Source organism: Musca autumnalis, unplaced genomic scaffold, assembly GCF_047663935.1.
Source record: "Musca autumnalis isolate F117 unplaced genomic scaffold, ASM4766393v1 scaffold_1, whole genome shotgun sequence".
In the NCBI taxonomy this organism is placed as follows: domain Eukaryota; kingdom Metazoa; phylum Arthropoda; class Insecta; order Diptera; family Muscidae; genus Musca; species Musca autumnalis.
The window spans coordinates 88666606-88688810 of NW_027411644.1; the positions used below are offsets into that span (position 1 = coordinate 88666606).

The 22205-nt window shown below is 26.6% G+C and overlaps 1 protein-coding gene across 11 annotated transcripts in view; it reads right to left on the bottom strand.

Annotated features, from left to right (window-relative positions):
* The window catches only part of smash (smallish), a 393042-nt gene extending 372032 nt beyond the window's left edge, over positions 1–21010 (bottom strand). For 4 of the 11 annotated variants that reach the window (XM_073984255.1, XM_073984301.1, XM_073984290.1 and 1 more), the window contains exons 1-2: positions 20903–21010; positions 19345–19645 (exon numbers count right to left, since the gene is read on the bottom strand). The gene's annotated coding sequence lies outside the window, so the exon portion shown is untranslated. Of the gene's footprint in view, positions 1–19344; positions 19646–20203; positions 20801–20902 lie in introns of those variants that run through there. The other 7 variants (XM_073984264.1, XM_073984209.1, XM_073984273.1 and 4 more) reach the window with 4 other exon arrangements.
* Positions 21011–22205: the final 1195 nt, after the last annotated feature.

Here is a 22205-nt window from a genome sequence, read left to right on the forward strand (position 1 = left end):
CACGCATACGACATCGAGAGCGTAAAATTTACACTGTAAATCAGGTATCGGCACTAATACAAACGCATTGTTTACGGCCGCACGCATACGACTCTCTCTCGCTCTCTCCACAATGCATTGCTAAAATTAAAAATTATTGATACAAGCGACAGCAGAACCTTCTTCATTTACTTCTGAGCGAAAACTGAGTGGTGGTTGTACTGTTGTTACTCTCATTAAGGGCACGTGTGCCCCTTTTTGCCGGATGCTGCTGTAAATATCGCTCTCTCCACAAGCATCGTGTGGGTTAATGCATTGCTGAAATTAAAAATCATTGAAAAAAGCGACGACACAACCTTCTTCAATGACTTCTGAGTAAAGACTAAATGGTGGTTGTTTTGTTGTTACTCTCATCAAGGGCACGCACGTGTACCCCTTTTTGCCGCATGCTGCATTAAAATACGAGTTGTATAAATGTGTATGAATCTGGATCAAAGGACAAAATTATTTCACGATCTCTTGTAAAGTTTTTAAAGTTATCCAAAAGATTTTACAACAAATAACATCGTTTTAAAATGATAGAATAATTTTAATCGAAGGACCAAATGTCTTTTTAAATAATGTGAGATTTTCTTATTCTCATATTTAGAAGAGAAATTAATCACCTATGTTTAGTATGAACCGTTCTACTTTGTTCAGAAATGTCTGACCAAAGTCTGATCGAACTCTGAGTTAATTATATCTTAGGAAAATTTTCTCCGTCATATTTAACGATAAACGAATAGTTTAAGAAAATATAATCGTATGAAATTTAGCGATTTCTTAGTTCGAAGATCTCATGTCTCTCTTTATTTTCAAAAAAATGTTGGTCCTTCGAGCTGCAAGGTTTTTTTTATATTATGTTAAGGATTCTTTTTTTTCGTGCATTTTAATTGTGGAATATTAATATACTTTTTAACAATAATATAGGGTATTTTTTTAAGCTAAATATAACTTTAAATTGTAAAAAGTAACACAAAAAATTAAATTTTGATGAAACTTTTTTTTTATTTGTTTCAGTATACTCTGACAAATCATCATGAATAGACTCACGCTTGAACAACGCTACGAAATTACAAATTTACTTTGAAAATCAGTCGTCGCTTCGCGCATCTTATAGACGACTTCGTCATTTGTATGGCGTACATAATCGTCCATCTGACAAGCGCATTTTTGGCTTAACGGGTTTGTTAATAAGCAAAATTGCCGCATATGGAGTGAGACCAATCCACAAGAGACCCTACAGACTTCATTACATCCAGAAAAGTGCACCGTATGGTGCGGTTTTCACGCTGGTGGCATCATCGGACCTTATTTCTTCAAAAATGAGGCCGGAGCTCGCGTTACGGTCAATGGAGATCGTTACCGCACCATGATCAATGATTTTTTGTTTGAAAATATGGATGACATTGATCCGGAGGAGATGTGGTTTCAACAGGATGGCGCTACGTGCCATACGGCGAACGCAACCATCGACTTATTGAAATCAAAATTTGGCGATAAGTTGATTTCGAGAAGTGGACCTGTCAATTGGACTCCAAGGTCGTGCGATTTGACACCTCTCGATTATTTCCTGTGGGGCTACGTGAAGTCACTGGTTTATACTGATAAACCAGCAACAATTGATGCCTTGGAGGCCAGAATTGTTCGTGTTATTCGTGACATACGGCCAGCAGTGCTCGAAAAAGTGGCCAAAAATTGGACGTCCAGAATGCACTTCGTCAAGAACAGCCGCGGTGCCCATATGCCCGAAATCATTTTCAAATGTTAATGTCACGTATTGATCTTTCGAATAAAAAAAATATTGATTACAATGTAATTTTTTGTGTTATTTTTTACAATTTCAAGTTCTATCGGGCTTAAAAAAACACCCTGTATAATAGTTATATATTTAAGAGATCAATTAATTACAATTTTTCAACTTAAGCATTACATTTATTTATGTACATTTATTAAGATTTAAGAAATATACATATATCTTCTGTACAAGAAGGAATTGCTAACTGCATGGATAAGATGTGATAAAGTCCAATTTTCTTTCCAACTGAAATACTCGATTATTGATCGGAAGATTAAGTATTTCCGAATTCGCATTGGATGGAAAAAAGATACCGTGTGCATTGATCGACTTAAACCTGCCTATATAGCAATAGACGCTACAACATCGTCCAATTTTTTGGTTTAACGAGAATTTTTGGTTTTCCTTTTTTTGAAAATAGTATGCACATTTTGATTTCTTTAGAACTAATAAATATGTATCTTTTCAAACCATTTTTTAAACTTTCGATTATGTTCAGAAATGTCTGAAAAAAATCTGAACAAGTTCTAAGTTCATAGTATCTTTATGTTGATCTCATAGAAAGTTGCAAAAAATTGTCGATTTCTTGTCAAATTATTCCTAAATCGTATGCACCTCTTTCTTTTCAAATAATTTTTGGTCCTTCGAGCTACTTGTTACTCGAATTAAATTTGTCGTTCGAAGGTTAGTGGTTTCTTTAAAGAAAATATTTTTTTTAATTAAAAAATAATTTTTCGTGTTTTTTAATAATTTTTTTTCATATATTTCGTTTACAAATATATTTCATGAATAAACAAAATATTTTAAAGAAAACTTTTATGTATTTATGTTGTCATGGAATATAATTTAATGTATTCTTAAACATATTTTTTGAATAAATGTGACTTTTGGAAGACTATTTTTTAATGAATTTTTTAACATTTTTATATAAGCATATTTTTTTCATTATATAAAAAATTATATTATATATAATTGTTTTTTTAATCGTAAACTTATTAAAATACATATTTTATGGATTTTTTAAAAATATTTTTTATTAATAAAAGAGAAGTTTTAAAAAATATTATTTTTAAATTTTTTTTTTAATCTTTCAAAAAAAAAAACGTTTCCATGCGTTTTCGATAAATAATTTTTATGGGTAAAATACTTTTTCATACATTTTTTATATTTTCATTACTTTTGTAAAATAAGTAATTTAAAGGATTTTTTAAAGTATATTTTTTTAATAAACGTAAACTTTTTAAAGAAATTTTTTTAATGAATTTTAGTAAATGTAGTAAATTTTTTTTAATTATTAAAAAATATATATTATATAAAAGTTTTTATTTTATTAAAGAATATATATTTTTTTAATTAAAAAAATTAGTTTCTTTTATTAATATTTTTTCATATATTTCTTTGAAAAAAAATTTTCATGAATAAACGAAATTTTTTCAAAGAAAAATTTTATGTATTTGTATTGTTATGGGATTAATGGATTTTAAAGCATATTTTTTTTAAATAATATTTTTTAATGGATTTTTAAACATTTTCATATAAGCATAGCTTTTCATTATTATTTTTTTTTTTAAGTGAATTTATTAAAAAATATATTTTATGGATTTTTTCATATATTTTTTAAAAATATTTTTTATTAATAAACGAGAATTTTTAAACAATATTTATTTTTAAATATGTTTAAGCATTTTCAAGAATTTTGGCAATAAAACGTTTTCATGCGTTGATGATAAATAATTTTTATGGGTTTAACAAAAAAATATTTTTTCATGTTTTTTTTATTTTTTTAAAAGAAATAATTTAAAGGATTTTTCAAAGCATATGTTTTTTGAATAAACTTAAATTTTTTAAAGAAACATTTTTAATGGGTTTTTAAATATTTAGTACATTTTTTTCATTATTAAAAGTATATATTATATAAATGTGTTTTTTAAATTAATAAAAAATCTGAACAAATATTTTATTTTATATATTTCAAATGAATTTTTGAAAAAAAGTTTTCATATTTTTTATGAGATGAAAAAAATTATTTTTATCATTAAAAAAAAAAAAACAAATACATAGGAAAAGAAAAAAAATTTTATGAATTTTTTTTTAAATTTTTTTCATTACTGTTGTTAAGATTATTTTTATGCATTCTTTTTTTTGAAAATTTGTTCATGTATTTTTAAAGAATATTTTTAATTGATTTAAAAAAATATTTTGTCAAAATTTATTCTAATTTTTTTTTTAATTTTTCATGCATTATTGAAAATATTATTTGAATGGATTTTTAAAAAAATTTAATTTTTTTTCATTATTAAACAAAAATAAAAACATAAAACGCATATTGAAAAATATTTTATTTTACATATTTTTAATGAATTTTTGAAAAAATGTTTTCACACTTTTTTAACAACTAATTTTATGAGATGAAAAACATTCCTTTTATGATTACAAAAAAAAAAAGAAAAGAAAGAAAAAAAAAACCAACAATTTCATGAGTTTTTTAATATTTCTTCATTACTGTTTTTTTATTTAAAAACATTTTTTAATGTTTTCATGGGGTTTTAATATATATTTTGTACGTGCTTTTAAAAATATTTTGTTCATATTTTTCTAATCTTTGTTTCATTACTTTTGTAAAGAGACATTTTTATGGATCTTTTACAGCATATTTTTTAAATAAACTTGAATTTTTAAAGAATATTGTTTGAATGGACTTTAAAAAAAATTTATTATTAAACAAAAATAAAACCTATATATTTTTTAAACTAATAAAAAATAATTTATTTTAGATATTTTTAATGAATTTTTGAAAAAAATGTTTTCACATTTTTACACAACTAATTTATGAGATGAAAAACATTATTTTTATGATTACAAAAAAAAGAAAACAAAAAAAAAACAATGAAAAAGAAAAAAACAAAATATTTTATGAATTTTTTAATATTTTTTTCATTACTGTTGTTAAGATTATTTTTATGCATTTTTTTAAAGAAAATTTGTTCATGGATTTTTTAAAGAATATTTTTAATTGATTTAAAAAATATTTTTTCATTTTTTTTTTTTAATTTTTATGCACTTTTGAAAATTTTTTTCACGGGGTTTTTAAATATTATTTTTTATGGGTTTTTATAAAATATTTTTTCATATATTTTTATGGATTTGTAACGAATATTTTTTGAATAAACGTGAATTTTTTAAATAATACTTTTTATGGAGTTTCAAAGAACTTTTTCATGGATCTTTTATATCTGTTTAATTTTTAAAATATATTTTTCATGCATTTTTTAGAAAATGTTTTCATGGGTTTTTTAAAGAAGATATTTTATGGGTTTTAAAAAAAAATATCTTTGATAATTTTTTTTGTTACATATGTTCATGGATTTTTTAATATCGTTTAATATCAAGTTTTCAAAGAAATTTTTCATGGATTTTTTACATCTTTTTAATTTTTAAAAAATATTTTTCATGCATTTTTGAAAAAATGTTTTCATGGTTTTTTAAAGAATAAATTTTATGGGTTTAAAAAAAAATATCTTTAATAATTTTTTTTCATTACATATGTTCATGGATTTTTTTAAGAATGTATATAAAAAGTGAAATTTTTAGGGATTTTAAGGAATATTTTTTCCAATATTAATATCGTTTCATAATTTGTTCATTAATAAAAAAATATTTATTTTTCATGGATTTTTGAAAAAGTTTTCACACTTTTTTAAAAAATATTTTTATGGGGTTTTAAAAATATATATTTTTATGATTAAACAAATTAAATAATATTTCTTTCTATAATAAAGAATAACAGTTTTTCATGAATTTTTAAAATTATTTTTTTCCATAGATTTTTTTAAATAATTTTTCGTGGATTTTCTAATAACATTTTAAACATATATATTTTATAATATATTTTCTTTATTCTGTTGTAACGAAAGAATTTTAAAGATTTTTTAAAGAATATATATTTTTTGAACTTTTTAAATAATATTTTTTATGTTTTTTTTAAACATTTAACATTTTTTCATAGATGTTTTAAAATGTTTTTCATTTTTTTTTCTTTATTAAAATTACAAATATATATATTTTATTAAATTAATAACAAAATATGGAAAAATATTGAAAAAATATTAAATTGAATTTTAACAAAGTGTTTTCTAGGGTTTTAAAAGAATATTCTTAACGGGATCAAAAACGCAGGATTAAAAAAAATAATTTCTATAATTTAAAAATTAATAATAATTTTTCATGAAGTAAGAAAATTGATAATAAGTTTTCAAGAATTTTATTTTTTTATTACTGTTGTAAACAATATTTTCATACATTTTTTAAAGAATATTTTTCATGATTTTTTAAATATTTTTTTTTGTATTTTTTTTAAATATATTTCTTATTATTAAAATTTTTTTTTCTTTAATTTTTGAAAAATATTTTTTTAACTTTTGTTTAAAAGCCTGCACACCAATAAATTTGGGTTACCAGCTGATTTTATTTTTTATGGAATTCGATGTGACATTTTATCTCAATTATTTGTTCTAGGTTTCTTCCCCCATCCTTTGTTTTTAGGTCGTGTGTGTTAAGAGCATTTAATTTTCACACATAACTGTGGATAAGAGATATTTATCTAATTGACATTGCCTCGATATTTATTTTTTTGGTTTAAATGAAGAAGAGTTCTGAACAAAAATTCCAAAACTTAATGGAGCAAAAAAGTAATTTTCTTAAAAAAAAATAAATCAAAAAACTGAAAAAATGGTACAAAATGAAAAAATGGAATTCAATGAACTTTGCAAATTGTTGAAAAGTGATTTGGGTTGCTGCTCTCAATCTAGAATCCAGGTTAATAGTTTGTGGACGAAAACCAAGAATATTTAAGCGAAATTGTCATTGTTAATATTAGAACAGAACAGATGTTGGTTGGTATTTTTCACTTTTCTATCTTCTCTTTTCACTTGGCTGGCTGACTGCTGGCTACCCGGTCGGTGGTGGTGGTCATTTATTCCTAACATTAATTGTTATCTCTGTGGCGGATTTATGACACAGAAGTTCCGCTAAGAAACTAATGATTTTTTTGTTTGTTTGGAAACAAAAATTGTTCAGTTGTTCATTAGAGTTTTGTTGCTCCTCTTTGTTTTTTTGGAGGAAAAGTCGCCACATTTAAATACCGACAAAAATAGTTTTTGTTGTTACTATTGACCCTCCAATTGCCAAGCATAACGCAAAATATGAGTAGCTGAGAAAAAAAAACACTGGAAAAAATCCACAAAAAAAAACTCATTGTAATTTTCACACTGAAACTGTAGTGAAATAAGATGAAGCAGAAAAAAAAACTTTCTAAAACAAAAAATTGCAAAATGAACTAAAACAGTGGTCTGTCTACCACTACAGCCCATCGACCACTCATTGAGCTTTGCCAAGAAACTGTGGCTAATTTGTGGAGTAAAAAAACAAAGCAAATCTTACAAGAGTTTGGTATCTCTACTCTCTGCTGGACAACCTTAACCTTTGTAAGACAAACCACATCATTTACAAAATAAATTTAATTTAAAGAAAGTTAATGGGAATATTGCTCTGATATTGTTGTTGTTACTGGGGGGTTTTTGTTTACTTATGTTAATTATTGTTACAATAGTTTACAACATTTAATGGGAACTTTGACCACACAAAATTACCAAAACCAAAATAAAAATAATTCACAGAGTTTTTTACAACATCCGCAATTTGCACTTGAAGTTCAAATTTAATTTAATTTTTTTTTAAATAAACTCTACGCTTTCCGTTATTATTTTTTTAAATCCAATTAATAAAACAAAAACTTGATTTTTTAAAATAAGAATAATTTTTCTTGGATTTAAAAATAAACGTTTTTAATGCATTTTTTTAAAAAAATATTTTTATAAATTTTTAAGAATATTTTTCATGGATATTTTAAGAAAAATTTTCATTGCTTTTTCAAAAATATTTTTTATGGATTTTTTTGACAATATTTTTTCATGAAATTTTTAAGCTTATTTTTTTATTGGATTTTTTTAAGAAAAATTTTCATTGAATTATTTAATATTTTTGTGGATTTTTTACAGACTATTTTCATTGTATTTTTATGGATTTTTTAAGACTATTCATGGATTCTTTAAAAAATAAAGAAAAATTTTTAATGCATTTTTTAAAAAATATTTTTATAAATTTTTAAGAATATTTTTTCATGGATTTTTTAAGATAAATGTTCATTGATTTTTTAAAGAATATTTTTTATAGATTTTTTGATAATATTTTTTCATGAAATTTTTAAGATTATTTTTTATTAATGGATTTTTTTAAGAAAATTTTTCATTGAATTTTTTGAATAATATTTTTATGGATTGTTTGCAGACTTTTTTCTTTGGATTTTTAAATTCTATTTTTATGGATTTTTTAAGACTATTCATGGATTCCTTAAAAAAAATAAAGAACATTTGTTTTCATATTATTTCGTTATTAAAAAAAAAAATAAAAATATATATTTTTTATATTAATGAAAAAAATATGAAAAAATATTTTATTTTACATATTTTTAAAGAATTTTTGAAAAAATTTTGTCTGACGTTTTTGAAAACTATTTTAATGGATTTAAAGAAAATATTCTTTATGATTTAAAAAAATAAAGAATATTTCTTTCTATTCATGAAATTCATGAATTTTTATTTTAAATTTTTTTATACTCTTTTTATAGATTTTGAAAAAATATTCTTTTTTTATTGAAAAAAAAATAAAGAATATTTCTTTCTATTATAAAAAAAATCCATGAATTTTTATTTTAATATATTTTTTTTTAATATTGGTCACCACTGTTTTAAATAATTTTTTTCTTTTTACTTATTTTCTTATGTTTTTTATCCATTTTTTGAAAAATAGTTTAAAGAGTATTGTTTATGGGTTTTTATAAAATATGTTTTTAATATTTGCATGGATTTTTAAAGAGTACTTTTTGATTAAAAGCGAATTTAAAAAAATATTTTTTAATGGAGTTTTTAAAGATAACTTTTTTATGGGCTTTTTACATATTTTTTTTTTAATTTTTAAAAATTATTTTTCATGCATTTGAGAGAATTTTTTTTCATGTGTTTTTAAAGTATATATTTTATGTGTTTTAAAAAAATATCTTTCATGATTTTTTATGGATTTTTTGGACAATTTTTCATGAAATTTTTAGGAACATTTTTCATAATTTTGTTAAGAAAAATTTTCATTGAATTGTTTAAATAATATTTTTATGGATTTTTTACAGACTATTTTCTTTAAATTTTTAAATTCTATTTTTATGGATTTTTTAAGATTATTAATGGATTCTTTAAAAAATAAAGAAATTTTTTTCAAAACTATTTTTATTGTTTTCTTCGACCTTTCTGTTTTTCTCACTTCTATTTATTAAAAATTTTTTCATTTATTTTTAAATTTGTTTTTCGTGTATTTTATAAATAATTTTTGTTTTGTTGATTTAAAAAGAATTTTTATATTAAATCATTTTCTGAATTTTTAACAAGTCTTTTAAAAAATATTATAATGATTTTGTTAAATAAATATGAATATTATTTATTGATGGGTTCTTCATAGATCTTTTATATTTTTTTTATTTTAAAGGAATATATTCTTCTAAACATCTTTTTATAAATATATTTTAAGAAACCTTTAAATAATAAAATATTTTATTTTACATATTTTTAAATATTTTATATTAGATATTTTTAGTGAATTTTGAAAAAATGTTTTCACACTTTTTAACAACTAATTTTATGAGCTGAAACACATTCTGTTTATGATTACAAAAAAAAAACAACAACAAATTCCATGAATTTAATAATATTTTTATGCATTTTTTTATAGAAAATTTGTTCATGGATTTTTTTTAAAGAACATTTTTAATGGATTAAAAAAAAATATTTTATTAAAATTTCAAAAAAAATCATGAATTTTTCAATATTTTTTTCGTTACTGTTGTTAAGAATATTTTTATGAATTTTTTAAAGAAAATTTGTTCATGGATTTTTTAAAGAATACTTTTAATGGATTTTAAACAAGAAATATTTTGTCAAAATTTATTTTATTTTTTGATATTTTTTATGCATTTTTCAAAATTTGTTTTCACGGGGTTTTTAAATATTATTTTTTTATGTGTTTTTATAAAATATTTTTAAACATATTTTTATGGAGTTTAAAGAATATTTTTTGGATAAACGTGAATTTTTTAAATAATACGTTTTCATTAAGTTTTCAAATAAATAGATCTTTTATAATTTTTTAATTTACAAGAATACATTCTTTTAAACATCTTGTTATGGATATATTTCAAGAAACCTCTACATATTTTAAAAATACTTTTCATGGGCTTTAAAGAATATTTTTCATAGATTTTAAGCGATAATATGTTTTATTGATTATAGAATCAATCCAGAATATTTATTGTTTTTTCATTATTTTTTAATATTTTTTTCATTACATTTTTTAAAAACTTTTTTTGAAATTGTTAAAAAAATAATAATTTTAATATTTCCCATAGATTTTTGGGGATAATTTTTAAAAGAATATTTTTCATAGTTTTTTTTAAATATATATTTTTTATTTTATAGAATAATATTTAATGTTTTTTTTTCGTTAATCTTTTTTAATATTTTTCAATAATTTTTTTGACAAAATTTTTTCAAATTTTATCGATTTTTGGGGATAATTTTCATAATTTTTTTAAAAAATATATATTATTTATTTTATAAAAAAATAGTTAATGGCCTTTCGTTAATCTTTCCTAATTATTTAAATTTAATAAATTTATGGTTGTTATCCATTCTAGTTTAAATAATTATTTCATAGATCTTTTATATATATTTTTTTTATTTTAAAAGAATATATTCTTCTAAATATCTTTTTATAAACATATACATATTTTAAGAAACTTCTTAATATTTTAAAAATGTTTTCATGGGTTTTGGAGAATATTTTTCATAGATTTTAAGCGATAATGTGTTTTTGATTTTATAAAAGAATATTTTAAAGTTTTTTTATCATTATTTTTTTTTTAATTTTCCATTCAATTTTTTTAAAAACTATTTTTTCTTGAAATTATTTAAAAATTATAAATATAATACATATGTCCCATATATTTTTGGGGATATTTTTTAAAAGAATGTTTTGCATAATTTTTTTAAATATATATATTTTATTTTATTTAAAAATATTTAATGTTTTTTTCATTAAACTTTTTTAATATTTTTCATCTCTTTTATATATTAAGACAACAATAGGTTTGTCTGGTTACTTTCCCAGCAAGAATTGTCCAGCAAGAACTTTCTCAGAGAGTAAAGAGTTTTTATTCTCTTTTGCTAGAAAATTGTAAGAAGTAAACAGACACCTTCCCAGCAAGCAATCAGCTGACTTGTATAAACAGAACATTTTGTCGGCCAATAAAGGAATTAAAGGAAGCAAAAATTTTGTATTTTATTAAAAATAAAAAAGAAAATGACACAAAAAAAAATAATTTTTTCACTTTGCAACTTTGTTCTCCAAACAGACAATAAATACATTTAGGCTTGCTATTTCCACAATAAATTTGTTTTTAATTTTCACAAACATAAATCACCGAATAATTAAAAACAGCTGATTGTTTTCAGGAAGAAGAAGAAGAGTTGCAAGTGCTTGCTAAAAGAAATTGGTCCAGCAAGAATTTGCAGACTCTCAGTAAAAGAACTGTCAAAATGTCTCTCTCGATTTGCTCTCTTTTGCTGGCTTTTTGTGTTAATAGACGACTTCCAGCAACAATTGGTACAAATTGTTACAAGTTTTAGGGTAACCAGACAGACCTAATATTTATTCCATACTTCCATTTAAAAAAATATTCTACGGATCCATGTAAACATAAAAATCAATATTTTTAAAAAACTTTTTTTTTAATTTCTCTTAATTGGAAAATAATAAAAATATTTATATATTATTTTAATTTTATTTATTTTTTAATTTAATTTTGTTATTTTTTAATAGTTATAATATTATTTTATTTTCTAGCGATTTTTCGTACTCTAAACAGTTGAAAACACTGCTGCTGATCCTTCCTTTAACTCAGCCAAAAAAAGCATTACCTGTTTTTGTCGTTGTTGATTTGTGTCGGTCACACTAACTTGTAATAATTTCCCAGAGATTTTCCCCTCTCTAAACCGTTGGCAACACTGTTGTCTTCAGGAAGAAATTCCTTTCCTTCCTTTTCTCATTCTCTTCCTTAACCTCAACCAAAAAGGCATTTTCTGTTTTGTTTATTGTTGTGTCGTGCTATCACACAACTTAACAGTATCCACATCGGCATGATCACCTCCACACCTTTCGGGTCATCAAAATTTATTTAAATTTAATCATTTTATTGTTGTTATCCATTCTAGTTTTGTTTTATTTTGTAGTCTGTCCCTTTACAAAGAACACATGCATTTTTGTAATACCAAGTTTTTTATTATATTGTAAATTCATGCGTAAAATACTCTTTTTCTCTCCTTTGTCAAAAAAAATTAAATAATTCCCTAGCGATTTTTCCTCGCCCAAACAGTTGACACCACTGCAGTGATCAATTAGCCTTTTTTTCCTAATTCTCATTCTCTTTCATTTCCTACAAATAAAAAAACATTTCCTGTCATGTTTGTTGTTGTTGGTGTTTCGTGTCACAGGTTAAAAGTTCCTCGTATGCACATCGTCACTTGTTTGTCTCCCCCTTCCGTGTAATAATCATTTTCTTAAAATTATTTATATTTAATAAACTTGTTGTTATTTCGTGTCAAAAGAAATCATTTTTTATTAATTTCCTAGCGATTTTTCGTCGTCCAAACAGTTGACACCACTGCTGTCATAAATTACCCTTTTTTCCTAATTCTCATTCTCTTCCTATTCCTACAAACAAAGACATTTCCTGTCGTGTTTGGTTGGTTAACAGTTCCCCGTAAGCACCCCTCCCCCCCCTAGAGTATCTCAATCATTTTCTTAAAATTATTTAGATTTAGTAAACTTCTTGTTATTTCTTGTCAGAAGATATTATTTTTATTAATTTCCTAGCGATTTTTCCTCGTCCAAACAGTTGGCACCACTGCTGTCATCAATTACCCTTTGTTCCTAATTCTCATTCTCTTCCTTTTCCTTCAAAAAAATGCATTTCCTGTTGTGTTTGTTGTTGGTGTTTCGTGTCACACTCGCAGGTTAACAGTTGCTCGTATGCACTTCGTCGCCAATAGTTTGTCTCACCCTTCCGTGTCATAATAATTTTCTTAAAATTATTTAGATTTAATAAACTCGGTATTGTTGTTCTTGTTATCCCTTCTATTTTTATTGTGTTGTGTTGTCTGTCTTTTACAAATGTACAAAGAATCCATAAACAATAAAACAAAACATGAATGATGTTGTCTTTTCTTACGGTATCCCTAATAAAAATGAAACACTGAGACGGACGACACAGAGAACAATAACAACAACAACACCGGCAAAGAAACGACGACATCATTTCGTGTGTTGCTGTTAAGGTATTTCTCACCTTCACGATGATGTTGTTTGGTTAGGTAGGTAATCTTCGAGTTGGTTGAATTTTTGACGGATCGATCTCAATGTTTAACAACTCATCCTCCCTAAAAATAGAGAGAACTAGTCAGAACTATTTTAATGTGTTGTCCGTCCTCCTCCCTCACCCGCAAATGATGTATTTCAAACAAACAACAGGTATTTTTAGCAATTGAAATTCATAGTAATCTGTCATTATGATGCATTCATTTTCTTGGGGTGCAAAGACAAGGCAAGAGAACTTGATGCAGAGGGAGGGGGAGAGAAAATGCATGTGTTATATTAATTAGGAGTTTATAGAGGGGATTTCGTATTAAGTGGGTATTAAATTGTACATTTTACATAGAAAAACAAGGAGACCATTGCGAAAATTCATATATTAGGCACTGCCAAGAAATTTGTGTTTTGGTGAAAAACTCTCTCCTTTGCAAAACAATAGAAAAATAAAGGTAGAAAATAAACACAACTTTGAACGGCTGTAAAATCCGTAAAAATCCATCAACTGCTCCCAAATTTTTTTCATATGATTCTTTATTAAGTCTAGAAAAAATGAAAATTGTTAAAAAAATACACATACAAATTTCGACAGTTCACGAAAATGTTATAACAAAAAAAAGTTGACATATGGATGAATTTTTCACGTTTAGATGTTTCTATGCCTTGTAATACCCCACAGTTAGTACAACTATCGAATAAATGCTCATTTCCCCGCCAACAAAACTCACTCCTACAATTCTAGCAACCCATTAAAACCATTTAACATGTGCTCCAAATATTTCCGAATACATTTTCCGTTTATAAGGTACACAGTAAATACCTTTATGGGAAATGAATAAACGGAGATGGGGTGGGTGATAAGGCGTTGATGGAATTATGTGCGATAGATATAAAAATGAAAAGCCAAACACACATATGGTCTGTGCCAGAACCTGCAAGAAGCTAATAATTTTTACTATTGCTCTGTTCCACAACCTGCAAGAAGCTACTATTTTTTACTACGATAACATTTTTTCCTTTATGTTATCGAAAAAAAAATAGTAGAAATTAGTAGTTTCTTGCAGGTTCTGGAACAGACCATATGATAACAATTTTCCTTTATGTTATCGAAAAAAAATAGTAGAAATTAGATTATTGCAGTTCTGGAACAGACCAATATTTTCTTCTAAACAAAAACAGAAGAGTTTTTTTTTTTTGTTTTAATTTTTCGTTTTTCTTGTTTTACAAATTTTAGAATAATGGATAACATATTTTACATTGTATGTTTCTCACTCATTCCCTTTCCATCTGGTAAAAGAAAAGTTTACACGCTTTGTGTGATGACGATGATGATGATGATAGTTCAGTTTCTTCTTTGCAACAACAACAATAATTAAGCATGTAAAATAATTACAACAACAAAACAAGGGGAATTGTGAGAAAACTGCAAGTTCTCGCAAAAGAAAAAAATACATTGAACACAATTGGCCCTGGAAAAAATGCAAAAAAAGTATTTTGGTCGAAGGACCAAAACCTGGCTAAAATAAAAAAACTTCAAGGGCCGAGCAAAAGCATTTGTCATAAAGAAATGCAATTGAACGGCCAAATATACGTTATTGTATAAAACACATTTGCATTTGAAAAACGAAAAGTTCGATGACAGAGAAGGCACTCCACAGCTGATATGTCTGAAGAGCTGCCAAACCAACAGCGAAACTACACAGCAAACCAATCGTACCGACATCGTAAAGAAAACGGAATAAAATTCGGACAATACGTCCGACATCTGTAGTGGGATTCTCTAACGCATTTTTTGGTTATCGACAAAAATCGTTAAAATTAAGATGCTTATAATTTCGGTAATTATCGATATTATTCGGTAAGTTAGCGACCAATAAAAAGTAGTCGCAAAGTTCTACCGATAACAACAGTGATGTCAACTTTTATTTGAACTTTTCATTCATAATTTTGCGTTTTAATTTGACCGATTTTTATCGGTAACCAAAAAATGCCCTAGAGAATCCCACTACTGATCCGAAATCGTAACGATATCTTAACGAAAGTTGTATGAAGTGGTTGATATAATTTCGGAACGAAATGTTGGAGCGACATCGGATCGATTTCGGTCCGATTTCGTAACGAAATCTGAAGAAAATCCTTGGGAAATTCGGAAAGGAAATTTCTTTCTGACATTCGTTCCGAAATCGGTACAAAATCTGAACTATTTCCTCTCCGAAAAATAGTTTAGAAATGATTTGGACATCACACAGTTGGTTTGCTGGGTAGTTACATAATTTGGTTGTTTTGTGGGTTCGAGTCCACGGCTTTCCTTTTTCATTTGCAAAAAAATTTCGATCATAAAGCTTAACTCTAAACGAGGATATTAATAGAAAATAAAAAACATTTGTCAGTTGAAGAACCAATATTTCGAATATACAGGTCAAAGAAGCAGATTTTTCGTTGGGTATCTGCCAAGAAAAATTAAATTAAGACCTCGAAGGACCATAATCAGAATTAACAAAGCAGAACAGAACGGTACGATGCAGGTTCTCTTAGCCTGTTTTCCTCTCTAGGTAGATATCTAATATTATTAGGTTTAGGAAATTTAAAAGAAAATAACGTCAAGTACCAATACGTGCAGTTTCTAGTATTTTTGAACATTTTCGGGAAAAAATGTGGACCTTCCCTAAAGAGATTTTTCGATTGTAAAAAGCACCATAAGGATCACCTAATCGAGAGTTATCGTGCATATCAGTCATTCTAGTAGGAAAAAAGAAATGTTTTTAGGATCTGTCGAGCAATTATCTCAAGAAATATGGACCTCTTCAAACACAAACAATAGCTCTGTTCCAGAACTAAAAAGTTTTTTCAATTTTTACCACTTTTACACATTTTGCGTTCCCGTACACAAAATTTATATGAAAATCGTTTACGACTTTTACCACTTTATAAAGTACGGGAACAGGCCAAATTATTGACTGAGATGAAGATTAAAAGAATAGGATAGGGATAAGTAATCAAAAGTCGATCTTTAGGCTTGTCGATTTTGCCAGGCAATATAAATGCCTGCATATCGTGCCTTATCTTTTTGAAAAAAATAATTTTTGAGACCACCAAATGTGATTCCAAAAAATTATACCTAGGCTATCAAATGTGGATTTTTAAAATAAAAAATATGAGACCACAAAACATGTATTTAGAATGACAAATTGGGACCAACAAATGTGGATTTTGAGACCACCAAACGTGGATTTAAAAAATCTTGGACCATCAATTTTGGATTAAAAAATTGTACGATAAATAAAAAAATTAATGAGAGCAATGAAAGTGGATTTAAAAAAATGCTTGAGACCATCAAACGTGTATTAAAAAAGAGCAAAATCAAATCCTTCTAACTCGTCGCTTATAATGAGCCTCTTGATCGATTTGAAGATTTTGGGAGTAATTCAAAAGCGCGGTTCCTAATGTAGCCGAAATTTTTTTCGGAGGACAAGTCCATACTTCCTACTATTAGAATTTTTTTTCTAGCGCAAAAAAGGTTTATATGTTACTTTTTGGAAATCTTACCTCATTTCTTTAAAAGAAATGTTATCTCAGAACCCTCCAAATTTTCGTACCAAAAAATTATCACAATCCCTTCTGGAAATTCCAGTTACTACAGTTTTTTTTCGGAATTATAATTATAATTGTATAATAATTTAAAATAAAAAATTTTATATACATTTGTGATATTTTAAATGTGATTAAAATAAAATTTTTTGTAAATTCTGTTATTTTCTAATAGGCCGTTTACATATAACCGGGTTAACCCAGTGGGTGTGGGTTTCAAATGTCATTTCCATTGTGTATACTTCAAATAAATCCTAATAAAGAAGGTTAACCCTGCAAAAAACTATAATATAAACGCCGTATAAGAACAAAAATCCACAAAACTTACATCACTGTTTTCTGTCAACTGTCGTATCCTTATAGGTCCTTTGTCCTCATATAAATGTGTTTATTTTATAAAAAATCCGCTAATTTAGCATCAATTGTAAATTTCTGTTATTTTCTAAGGAAAAAAACCTCATCCTCCTCAACACTGTTTCTTTGGTACAGTCAAACTGTCATAAAAATTCTATTTCCTTTATCCTTATATAAATTTGTGTCATTTTATAAAAAAAAATCCGCTAAATTGGCATCACTGTTCCCTTAAAAGTGATAAAAATAACATTTTGTTGTAAATTTTTGTTATTTTTAACAAATAATGCGCAAAATTGATGTCACTGTTCCCTTAAATGGGTTAAAAATATATTTTTTTTTTTGTAAATTTCTGTTATTTTCTAAGAAAATCCACAAACTTTACATCACTGTTTCCTTGGTATAGACAAACTGTCATAAAAATTCTATTTCCTTTATCCTTATATAAATTTGCGTTATTTTATTAAAAAATCCGCTAAATTGACATCACTGTTCCCTTAAATGGGATAAAAATAACCTTTTTGTAAACTTGTGTTATTTTATAACAAGAAATCCGTTAAATTGACATCACTGTTTCCTTGAAGCAACCAAACTGTCATAAAAAATCGAAATCATTTATCTTTATATACATTTATATTATATTACAAAAAAATTCGCTAAGTTAGCATCACTGTTCCCTTAAATGGGATAAAAAAAATATTTTTGGTAATTTTGTGTTATTTTATAACAAAAAATCCGCTAAATTGACATCACAGTTTCCTTAAAGCAGGCAAACCGTCATAAAAATTCGATTTCTTTATATTCCTTTAAAATAATAAATTTTATGTACATTTCTGTTATTTTATAGTTATAAAATAATTTCCCCACTTCAGGCAAATTTTATATTCTTTTGTCCCTAAAGTCGGCATCACCAAAAATTGCACAATTATAAATATTTTTTAAAAATTTCTTTTTCTGAAGTGTTCTTTTAACTGTTCTCTACCTATACAACAAAAATGTTGTGGAAAATTTCTTCATTTTAAAATAATTACAGAGCTTATAAGTTTAACATCTCCACAATTTTATTCTTAAGAAACATGCATTTTCGGTTGTGGTGAAAAACACTCACTGACAAAAACTTAAATTTCGATATAATAATTGGTCCTAGCTCAATGAAATTTAATTTAAAGTTAGCTGACAATATTGTTGAAGAATTTTTAAGATTATTTTCCTATTTTGTTTTCTTAATTTTTAGTTATTTGAGTTCAAATTCAAAAGGTGCCGACTACTGGTACATGCCGACATTATGTGCACTTACCCTACTCCTTTAAAATAATAACCAACAAAAAATCTAATTCCTTTAAACTCCTTGAAAATAATATTTATTATGTGGTTTTCTGTTATTTTATGAGAAAAACAAATCCGCTATATTGACATCACTGTTTCCTTACAGCAGTCAAACTGTCATCAAAATTCGATTTCCTTTATCTTTTAAACTCATTTAAAATAATTTATGTTATATAAAAAATCCGCTAAATTGACATCACTGTTTCCTTGAAGCAACCAAACTGACATAAAAATTCGATTTCCTTTATACTCCTTTAAAATAATAACCAACAAAAAATCGAATTCCTTTAAACTCCTTGAAAATAATATTTATTATGTTAAGAACAAATCTGGTAAATTGACATCACTGTTTCCTTGAGGCAGTCAAACTTTCATAATAATTCGATTCCCTTTATACTCCTTTAAAATAATAACCAAAAAAATCGAATTCCTTTAAACTCCTTGAAAATAATTTTTATTATGTGAAAAAATCCGCTAAATTGACATCACTGTTTCCTTGTAGCAGGCAAACTGTCATAAAAATTCGATTTAGTTTATATTTTAAAATAATTTTTCTGTCATTTATGTTGTGTAAAAAAATCCGCTGAATTGACATCACTGCTTCCTTGAGGCAGTCAAACTGTCATAAAAAATTCAATTTCCTTTATATTCCTTTAAAATAATAATTTTTATGTAAATTTCTGTTATTTTATAGTTATAAAATAATTTCCCTACCCCCTTGCAAAGGACAAACTTACCTTTTTTATTGATAAGATTTAAAACCTGCTGGGGGTTTTTATGATAACCGTTGATTGTTGGTTGGTGGATGTGGTTGCTTGTTGTTGTTGGTGGTTGATTGTTAAGAATTATAAAACCATTGATTGAATTTGTTGTTTATAAGGATTTTTTCCAATAAAATACACACAGAACACTCACTTTTTATTGTGAAGAAAAAAAATCTTTCACTTTTTTGATGGGGTTTTTGAATTGAATTGATTTCTTTTTTTCGTTGAATTTCCACTTTGTTTTGTTTTGATTACAATAACAATTTGCCTTTACCTGTGAGATTTTTTTTAGATGAGAGAAAGGTCAGTTGTGTTGTGTGGGAAAGGGTCGGCGGTTAGTGGTTATGATTGTGAGAGAATAAAAGTGTTTATAGTATATTGAATGCTAATTTTGATACGAAACACATTGCAAGAATTGTTAATAAAACTGTTAGTTACTCCTTTGTGGGTGAGTAATGTAGAGAGAACAGGTATTTTTTAATTGCAAATTGCAATGTTATGAAATGCCAAAATAGGGTGTTACACTCTTTTACTCTTTTGGTGGGTAAATAAAAATAACGGAGTGGTGGTGGGGGAGAAGTAATGACTTGGGTAGAGTACTATTACAGCCGTAGAAATAAATTTGCAACAATGTAAAAATCTAGCATTCTATGTCGCCTTCCCGTTTGGGGTTTTTTTGTTGCTGTTTAAAGTTAGTCACTAAGTTAGCCAACTGAGTGGCTGACTGACATTCAACACTGGCTAGAATAGATAGCCAAGTGGAAAACAAAACTCATACACCAGACAACCCGACCAGACCAAAAGAAGGTAAAATAAAAAAACACAAACCAACCAAATGACCATTTGGTGAGCTATGCTTCTTATGTTGCTGTGGTTGATGGTCAAAACGCACAACGCAACACCATAATACAACAAATCAAATGAATGTAGTACTGGTTCGCTGGCTGGCAGGCTGATGGACTGGTGTTTACCCCGCCACTCTGCTTGCTGCTATGAAAAGGCCAAAAAAGCCAACACAAACTTTAGGCAATAACACGAAACCAGGCAACGGAATAATAATACCACCACACAACACACAGAAACAGGCCCCCAGCTTCTACCAACAACTTTTCTCAAATATTTTTCTTCTTCATTAATTTTTAATAGCAAAAAAAAAAAGAAAAATTAATAGATTTTCACAAAAGGTAACAATTTTTCACTACTTTATTCGTGTTTTTATTTTGTTACAAATCCAAACAACAACGACGAATCTTCTGTGCACTTTTCTTTCCAGTATCAACAAAATTATTTCAAATTTCCGCTTAGATTTTCCATTTTTTACGGATTTTTATTTACTATTTCATTCACATTTTCACACAAAAAACTGACTTTTCTTAATATAAAAAGAAGTTGTTTTTTCGTTTCTTTTATGTTGTTATTTTATTTCTTTCTGTAAAGTTGGCAATACAAAAACAAATTATTATCCCAGAAATTTTTGTCGGCAATAACGCGTACACGAACGAACAATTTTTTGTTTTGCCTGTGCATTTACCTTTATTAACCGTACAACGTTGTCTCACGACCAAAGTTAAAATTAAACTGTAAAACAGTGAATTGAATTGGAAAACAACCTCCGCGATACGAAACAACAGCAAAGATGAAAATAAAGAGAGAATACGTGTGACCAAGAAGAGAGAAGACCAAATGTGCATGTATTGAAGCTATTGGCAACTTATGAAAGTGTGTTAGTAAGTTTGTACTCGCGCAAGCTACAAAACAAAAACAAAGCAAAACATTTGCACTCTTTTGTACGATATTTCTCTGCATTCGGGTCGTGTGTGTAAATCAGGGGTGCTCAGAATAGTTGGTGTATTACAGGGGTGCTCAAACTGAAAATATGTTTATCCGTTGCAGGCCAAACAACAACTGATGCTTACTCTCAATTTACGCTACCGTGAAGAAATAACCCAGCAAACCAATCGAACCGACATCTTAACGAAATCGGAACAAAATTCGGACGATACGTCCGATGTCTGATCCGAAATCGTAACGATATCTTAACGAAAGTTGTATGAAGTGGTTGACATAATTTCGGAACGAAATGTCGGAGCGACATCGTATCGATTTCGATCCGATTTCGTAACGAAATCTGAAGAAAATCCTTGGGAAATTCGGAAAGGAAATTTTTTCCGACATTCGTTCCGAAATCTGAACGAAATCGGTACAAAATCTGAACTATTTCCGCTCCGAAAAATCGTTTAGAAATCGGAACGAAATCTGAACGACGTTGCTTCCGAAATTGTTCAGACGTGTCGGACATCCGACATTTGGTTTGCTGGGAAGCAACCCTGGCGTATTAGTAGTGGTAAGACACTCTCCCCATTGCTAAGCAATGGCAAATCAAAAATAAAGAGAGAATACATGTGGTTTGTTTTTACGCTACCGTAAGGAAGCGAGCACCAATGGTGTAAATTGACGAAAAACTTCGGTACCACCGTGCCTAAGATGAACACATTGGGTTTAAATGTAGTACAACGCGGCGAATTGCACATCCTGTCTAGCTTTCAAATAAAAACTATTTTTTAAAGTTGGAGTATCGTTAAGTGTAAGCATCCATTCTGCAAAAAAATGTTCTATGGTAAAATTACTTGTACAGTTATTTAAAAGAAAATTACCACAATCTTCTAATAAGTCGTGAATTGATTGCAAAGATTTAATCATATACATATTTATAACCATGGGCAAAATTTGTTACTTTTATGAATTGTAAAAATTCAATGCCCTTTTTCAAAATAGATTTTTTTCATCTATACCATAATTGGACTCGTCTGCAAATAACTCTATGAGAGGTTTTA